General features: G+C 43.6%; 1 long non-coding RNA gene across 1 annotated transcript; it reads left to right on the top strand.

Moving 5' to 3' along the window:
* The first annotated feature begins 2,386 nt into the window (after window positions 1–2,386).
* On the top strand, window positions 2,387–3,562 carry LOC134970065 (uncharacterized). The gene is made up of 3 exons (XR_010189639.1): window positions 2,387–2,436; window positions 3,251–3,316; window positions 3,488–3,562. It is a non-coding gene; the product is annotated as an uncharacterized LOC134970065 (long non-coding RNA).
* The last annotated feature ends 4,805 nt before the right edge of the window (window positions 3,563–8,367 follow it).

Raw genomic sequence — 8,367 nt, 5'->3', positions numbered from 1 at the left:
TGACATTCACTTACATATTATTTTTTTTCTGTGTAAGACAGTCAATGGAAGGGTGCACACAGGTTTCACATAAATCAGAGTAAATCTGAGAGTAAATCTGCAGGAGCGATTCTTTACGCTAAATGCAAATACACAGTGGTAATGAGTATAAATTAGTGTATTCTGATGCAACTATCTGAGCAACACAGTACTGTAGATCTTCTGCGTTTGTGTATTGCACATGACCTGAACTCCCTCCCTCTCTACTGCATGACCTGTGCAGGCTCCCAGGGGAGGAAGGGCAATGGGGTAGCGGGAGGCGGTGGAAAATACTGTGCTTTTAAAATGCAAGTATGAGTGTCCGAGTCCCCTAAGACATAAACCAACACCAATGGGAAGGAAGTGACAACCTTTGGGTGGGGGTAGGGCGAGGCAGTGTAAAATACCATGTTCTAAGAAAAGGCATAATCAAAACCAAGGGAAACTGACACACAGTAAAAACCTGGAATGCCTGGAACACACGACATCTGAGATGCACGACGTCTGAGACGCTCATTGCGGCTAAGGACGGTGTCATGGCTGCAGTGAGGGACCATCCTTATGTCCTGGGAGAGCTCCGTCTCCTCGTTTGCTGGCGGGACAGACCTCTCGCCAGCAACGAGGAGAAGATACGGGCATACCAGCGGGCCAGCAGGGAGATCCTCCGGAAATATAACCGGAGGAGGACTGTAAGATCACTCCAAAGTAGATGGAGTGACCTGCTCCGGAGGACCCCAAGGCGCCTGCAGGCTATACGGGATTGTAAGTATAGTACATTACTGTAGATTGCTGTACTTTAAGTTACTGTAGTTACAGGTACTGTATAACACGGGCTGCTGTAGCATCAGGTATCCAGTCTATACAGCACCTATGGTAAACAAATGGTTAAACAAGGCCCAAACATTAACCAGGGTCAAAAGGTCAATTTGTGTTTTTTTTACACTTTTCCAATTTTTTTTGCATTTACTATCCATGTCAAAAGTGACACCATCTAGGTCGACACACCATGTCAACCTAAGGTGTGTCAACCTAGATGGTGTCGCTTTTGAAATTGGTTAACACCATATATACTGTAGGTTGACATGGCCGTTAAGTTGATATGGCAAAAGATCGACATGAGTTTAAAAAAAAAATATATATATTTTTTTAACTTGTTTATACAGTTCTTTACAATCCACGTGGTCTACGATTGTGCAGTGTATCATGCAGTGTACAGTATATGCAGTGTATCACAGTGTATTGTGCTGTGTAATTGCAGCGTGTCATGCAGTGTACATTCAGTATATGTTATTGTGCAGTGAAATTGCAGTGTAATGCATAGTGAGTCACATTGTGCAGTGTACTGTATACACATATGTGGTAATTGCAGTGTTTTGTGCAGTGTACAGTACATGCATTGTATCATATTTTGTAGGGAAATGTGCAGTGTATCATGCAGTTTAATGTCAAGTTTGTCGTATCACGCAGTGTACTGTATCACATAGTGCAGTGCATCGTGTGGTGTAATTACAGTGTGTCGTGCAGTGTACCTGCAGCGTATTGTGCAGTGTATCGTACATTATCATTCAGTGTAACGTGCAGCTGTAATTGCAGTCTCCTGCCTCCCATGCTGAGAGTACTGGGTTTTATTCCCAAAGTGCCAATCAATATTTTTTTTCTAAGGGAGATTTGTGTTTCAGATAGTATTCTAAGGGACGTTACTGTGGCAGAAATTATTCTAAGGGACGTTACTGTGACCGCAGTGTGTTATGACGTGCATTACTCTTGCATAATGTGTTATAAGGTTTATGACTGTGCCAGAGCTCTACTTTGTGACATAATGTGGATATACTACTGCACTACTGTGACGTACAGTACAGTAAAGTAACGTGAATAAGGTGCTCTACTGTGTGACACAATGTGAATCAAGGACAGTACTGTGATGTGACGTGAATAAACTGCACTACTGTGATGTGACGTGAATAAGATGAATTCAGGTGAGTGCTGCATCATCTGTCATGAAATCAATTTATACTGTAATGAACAGTACTAAGATGGTTAAGGGTGGGAGGGCCGCATGTTGATGTGTGTCATTATGTTTATAAGGGCAATGCTAATGTGTGTAACAATGTCTATAAAGGTAGTGTTCTGTCTAATACCCTGGACCTACTGTACTGTAGCGATACTGTAAGTGTACTGGATGTCATATTTAGAAATGTGCCCCTTAAGTTTTGAAGACAGTACAGTACACTATGCCCTCCTGAGTGATTAGATGCAGGGTACTAAAATGAACAATTCCATTGATTGTGATGTCATAAAGATGCTGTCAATGTTGAATTTCATTGGCTGTACAGTATGCTGCCATTATACTGTATATATATATTTTTACAGGGCTGGGAGCATGACGGCAGAGAAGACGGGCCAGGAGCTGCCAAGCCTGTAAGCATTGTCAAATACAGTAGTGTACATAGTGATTTATATAGTCCCACCCCCCCTGTCCTGACCAGCACAGATAACTCACCGCAATCCGGGTGGGACATTTCCTGTGAGATCCGGCGGCCCGGGATGTTAAGAATGTCTGTTTACAAACAAAATTAAATCTTAAACACAGTATAATTTGCATTGTACTGTAGATAGCTGAATACCCGTGCTTCGCTACGGGATGAGGATGGTAAATTACAGTGATACAGTAGTTGTTTGTTAATTTACATTTGTTGGAGATCTAGTATCCTGATATACTCTGTGCTGCAGGGGGACCATGCTACTTCCAGTATATAACTCTCAGTGTGTGGGTTTGTGCTATCTGCATTCCCCTCCTCACATCATGTCACTGTCCATGTCACATTCAGCCCTGTTATCACTGACATACTGTATCATGCATGTCCTGTTATAGTCTGTGCTGCTGGCCCACCCCTAGGAGTGCTAGGGGTGTCTTACCCCCACAGTGTTTGTTCCCAGCCTGTAAGTCATATGTGTACCGAGTGTGTTGTAAATAGGTCCAGGCAGTCGGTATAATGCTGTCTGCTGACATACTCTGTGCTGCTGTCTCCCCCCTAGGGGTGTTAGGGATTTCTAATTGTATTAGTTGCATCCGCCGTGTTTTAATACGCTTGTATGCCAAATTTCACAATCCTCACTTGTAAACTGTGGAATTGTATAGAAGACAGAAGGACAGAAATTCGCTTTTATATACAGTAGTACATAATTTATACACTACAGCTACACTTATGGTCCTGTTAATTTTTTTTCACAGTACCACCGCCACCTGCCAGCCCACATGCCCTGGCTGGTGATGAGGCGCCAGGCACCAATGCAGCCGGTAAGCACACTACTCTCTGATTTCTGCTTCGCGTCCCAGTGATATTGTGTAACGAGAATGCTGGTGCGACTGTCATCATTACACTACTGTACATGTGTCCTGGATACTGTACAGTACACGTTACAAATTGACAGCTTCACTTACAGTACTGTTATTTATTTTTTTCCACAGTACCACCGCCACCTGTGTGCCCAACACATGGCCAGGAGGAGGAGGAGGAGGAGCCACCAGGCCCCATCTCATCCGGTAAGCACACTACTCTCCGATTTCTGACTCGCTTCCCAATGTAATTGTGTACTGAAAATTCTGTTGCGACTTTCATGACTTGGGATCATGTCGGTTGGGATCCTGGTGCTGGAATACACACCCCCTGAAAATGGTGGTGTTGATGTCTCGAATTGGGTGGGAGAGCGGCTCCATGATTTATTTTTTATCCATTATTTATTGTACTGTATTTCATTGTACTGTACAGTAGCTTATCTTACAGTGTTATTTTTCCACAGAAGCACGTGCCCCACCCATCCAGGAGCCTACCCCACCTGCCCAGGAGCCGGAGGTAGCAAGCTCCGAAAGTGGTAATCATTATTATTGTTACAGACACACTAGTTTCCTACAGTATTACAGTAATTTTTTAAGGTTACAATTAGAGATGAGCTGGTTCGGTTCGTCGAGATCCAAACCCCCGAACTTCACCTATTTTACACGGTTCCGAGGCAGCCTCAGATCTTCCTGCCTTGCTCGGTTAACCCGAACGCGCCCGGACGTCATCATCCTGTTGTCGGATTCTCACGAGATTTGTATTCTATATAAAGAGCCGCGTGTTGCCGTCATTTTCACTCGTGCATTGGAGATTGAACGGAGAGGATGTGGCTGCGTTCTCTCCCTGAAAAGCTCTGTATCTGTGCTCAGTGTGCTGCAAATATCTGTGCTCAGTGTGCTGCAAATATCTACGTTCTCTGCCTGAAAATGCTCCATATCTGTGCTCAGTGTGCTGCAAATATCTGTGCTCAGTGTGCTGCATTGTGGGGACCACCAGTATATAATCTAATTAATTATAGTAGTACAGTACAGTAGGCCATTGCTGTATCTTGCAGCTCTGTGTCAAATATACTATCCATATCTGTGCTGCATTATTGTGAGCAGTATATAGTTGGACAGTGCAGCATTTTGGTGACCAGCAGTATACATATAGTACAGTACAGTAGGCCATTGCTGTATCTTGCAGCTCTGTGTCAAGTATACTATCCATATCTGTGCTGCATTATTGTTGTGAGCAGTATATACTAAGACAGTGCAGCATTGTGGTGACCACAAGTAGGCCAGTAGGCCATTGCTGGCCATTGCTGTATCTTGCAGCTCCGTATCTTGCAGCTCCGTATCACTTCAAGAATCCATATCTGTGCTGCATTGTTGTGAGCAGTATATAGTAGGACAGTGCAGCATTTTGGTGACCAGCAGTAGTAGTACAGACAGTACAGTAGGCCATTGCTATTTATATATTACTGACATATAATTCCACACATTAAAAAATGGAGAACAAAAATGTGGAGGGTAAAATAGAGAAAGATCAAGATCCACTTCCACCTCGTGCTAAAGCTGCTGCCACTAGTCATGGCCGAGACGATGAAATGCCATCAACGTCGTCTGCCAAGGCCGATGCCCAATGTCATAGTAGAGAGCATGTAAAATCCAAAAAACAAAAGTTCAGTAAAATGACCCAAAAATCAAAATTAAAAGCGTCTGAGGAGAAGTGTAAACTTGCCAATATGCCATTTACGAAACGGAGTGGCAAGGAACGGCTGAGGCCCTGGCCTATGTTCATGGCTAGTAGTTCAGCTTCACATGAGGATGGAAGCACTCATTCTCCCGCTAGAAAAATGAATAGACTTAAGCTGGCAAAAGCCCAGCAAAGAACTGTGCGTTCTCCTAAATCACAAATCCCCAAGGAGAGTTCAATTGTGTCGGTTACGATGCCTGACCTTCCCAACACTGGACGGGAAGAGGTGGCACCTTCCACCATTTGAACGCCCCCTGGAAGTGCTGGAAGGAGCACCCACAGTCCTGTTCCTGATAGTCAAATTAAAGCTGTCACTGTAGAAGTACACCAGGATGAGGATATGGGTGTTGCTGGCGCTGAGGAGGAAATTGACAAGGAGGATTCTGATGGTGAGGTGGTTTGTTTAAGTCAGGCACCTGGGGAGACACCTGTTGTCCGTGGGATGAATATGGCCATTGACATGCCTGGTCAAATTACAAAAAAAATCACACATTCGGTGTGGAATTATTTTAACAGAAATGCGGACAACAGGTGTCAAGCCGTGTGTTGCCTTTGTCAAGCTGTAATAAGTAGGGGTAAGGACGTTAACCACCTAGGAACATCCTCCCTTATACGTCACCTGGAGCGCATTCATCAGAAGTCATTGACAAGTTCAAAAACTTTGGGTGACAGCGGAAGCAGTCCACTGACAACTAAATCCCTCCGTCTTGTACCCAAGCTCCTGCAAACCACACCACCATCTTAGGCAGGAATGCCAATAGTCCTGCAGGCCATGTCACTGGCAAGTCTGACGAGTCCTCTCCTAACTGGGATTCCTCCGATAGATCCTTGAGTATAACACCTACTGCTGCTGGCGCTGCTGTTGTTGCTGCTGGGAGTTGATCGTCATCCCAGAGGGGAAGTCGGAAGACCACTTGTACTACTTACAGTAAGCAATTGACTGTCCAACAGTCCTTTGCGAGGAAGATGAAATATCACAGCAGTCATCCTGCTGCAAAGCAGATAACTCAGGCCTTGGCAGCTGTGTTGGTGTTAGACGTGTGTCCGGTATCCACCGTTAATTCACAGGGACTTAGAGAATTGCTTGAGGTAGTGTGTCCCCGGTACCAAATACCATCTAGGTTCCACTTCTCTAGGCAGGCGATACCGAGAATGTACACAGACATCACCAGTGTCCTAAAAAATGCAGTTGTACCCAATGTCCACTTAACCACGTACATGTGGACAAGTGGAGCAGGGCAGACTCAGGACTATATGACTGTGACAGCCCACTGGGTAGATGTATGGCCTCCCGCAGCAAGAACAGCAGCGGCGGCACCAGTAGCAGCATCTCGCAAATGCCAACTTGTTCCTAGGCAGGCTACGCTTTGTCAAAATGGGGTTGAGGTAGAAAAACTGCGCTGTATAGACTTTAGCTGGCCTAGGGGTGGTCACAGGGCTCCCCTGTTGAGCCCAAAAATAGAAATGGATATATGCAATACAGAAAGAGGACTACTCCTGATTGGCGCTTGTCAGATAACACCCACATAAAACATTATGATTGAGCCATGATTGGTAGAAAATAAGGCATGTGTCTAGTGTTATGTAAAAACAATCTCTGTTTTAATTTAAACAAACACTTAAAATCAAAACACATATAAATGGAAGTAGATAACACAGAGAATCCTACCAAGATGGTGGCCGGAGCCGCAGGTGTTATATGCAAGGTATACCCGGGAAAGATACCCTGCATAAGGCTCCGGAAGGCGAGATTTTCCCTGTGGTATAAACTGAGTCCATAAAACGTCCTTGGAAGTCCAGAGCACTGGTAGGCAGACACCAACGCGTTTCGGGACATCAAAGTCCCTTTTTCAAGGTAGTATGTCTCCAGTGCTAACTTAGTGTCTTTATATAAGGTGTGCAATTAGTGAAATGGCCTCCTGTAAAGCATTTTCTGTCCGCCGATTACCGGAACCGGAAGTGACACTCCTGTGCGTTCCACCCGCCGACCGGAAGTGATCTTGCGTCCGCCGGAACTGGAAATGACATTTTTTTTTTTTTTTAATTAGTGTGTCCATAGAAGTTGCTGAATTGAAAGTTCAAATACAACTTATTGTAGATGTTCATCTTGGTATTGGCCTCAGTACCGGTACATAGAAAAGATAGAAATAGAGATAATGAGCAAACAATAAAGTTATCAAAAGGGGGGGCTAAAAATGAATTAAGGAATTTTAATCTTTAGAGGAACCATTTGATTTCAAAATCCCTGTTTAGACCAGTGGGAAAGAGGGTTTGTAAATTAAATATGGTTTTCATTTCGGCTTTCGCGAGATTTGTCTCCAAATTGCGTTCTTCCACGTGGCTTTAATGTGGCGCAGACCTATAAAGTTGGAAATGGAGTTTATGGAACATTGATGTTCAATTCTAAAATGTTCTGACAAGTGGTGAGTTGTAAGACCTTTTTTGATGTTCCGCAAATGTTCCCCTATTCTGGTTTTTAATGATCTCGACGTCCTGCCGACATATGTTTTCCCACATTTACATGTAATCATATAGACTACGTTGGTGGTGTTGCAGGTAATGAAGTCACGAATTTTCATCTTGGTGCCATTGACTTTGACTTCAGTAAATTTGGATTTTTCAGATTTGATGTTTCTACACCCAATACATGTCCCACATCGGTGGAAACCAGATGTTCTTATGGGATTTGATGTTTTAAAGGGTAGCGCACTTCTCACCAAATGGTTTCTTAAATTCGGAGCCTTGCGGTAAACGAATTTTGGTGTAGATGGGATGATTTTCTTCAGGATAGGGTCACCTTGCAATATGTGCCAATGTTTTTTTATGACTTGTTCGAATAGTTTGTGGTCTGAATCAAAATTGGAAAAGAATGCCAGCTGTGTCTCCTTGAGGGCATTCGGGGGCTTTATCTGGTCCTCTATTAATGTAGATCTTTCTATTGACATCGTTTGTTGTGCAGATTGTTCGATATCTTCTAATTTATATCCCTTCTCCAAGAACAACTTTTTGAGACTCTGTATTTGGGATTCACACATGGGAAGTTCACTACAGTTTCTTCTTGTTCTTATGAACTGCCCTTGGGGATCCCTTTCAACCAATTGATATGATGTACACTGTTTATTGCTATGTAGTTCTGCGTATCAGTAGGTTTGTGATATGTCCTAGTGTGAACTGATCCAGTTTTCATGTAAATTTGAAGGTCCAAGAAATTGATTTCGTTTTGACTGATTGAAAAGGTAAATAATATATTGTTGTCATTGTTGTTCAGAGATGT

This window comes from Pseudophryne corroboree, chromosome 11 (assembly GCF_028390025.1).
Source record: "Pseudophryne corroboree isolate aPseCor3 chromosome 11, aPseCor3.hap2, whole genome shotgun sequence".
Lineage (NCBI taxonomy): Eukaryota > Metazoa > Chordata > Amphibia > Anura > Myobatrachidae > Pseudophryne > Pseudophryne corroboree.
The sequence above is the reverse complement of the archived record's forward strand: the minus strand, read 5'-3'. Positions and strand labels throughout refer to the sequence as shown.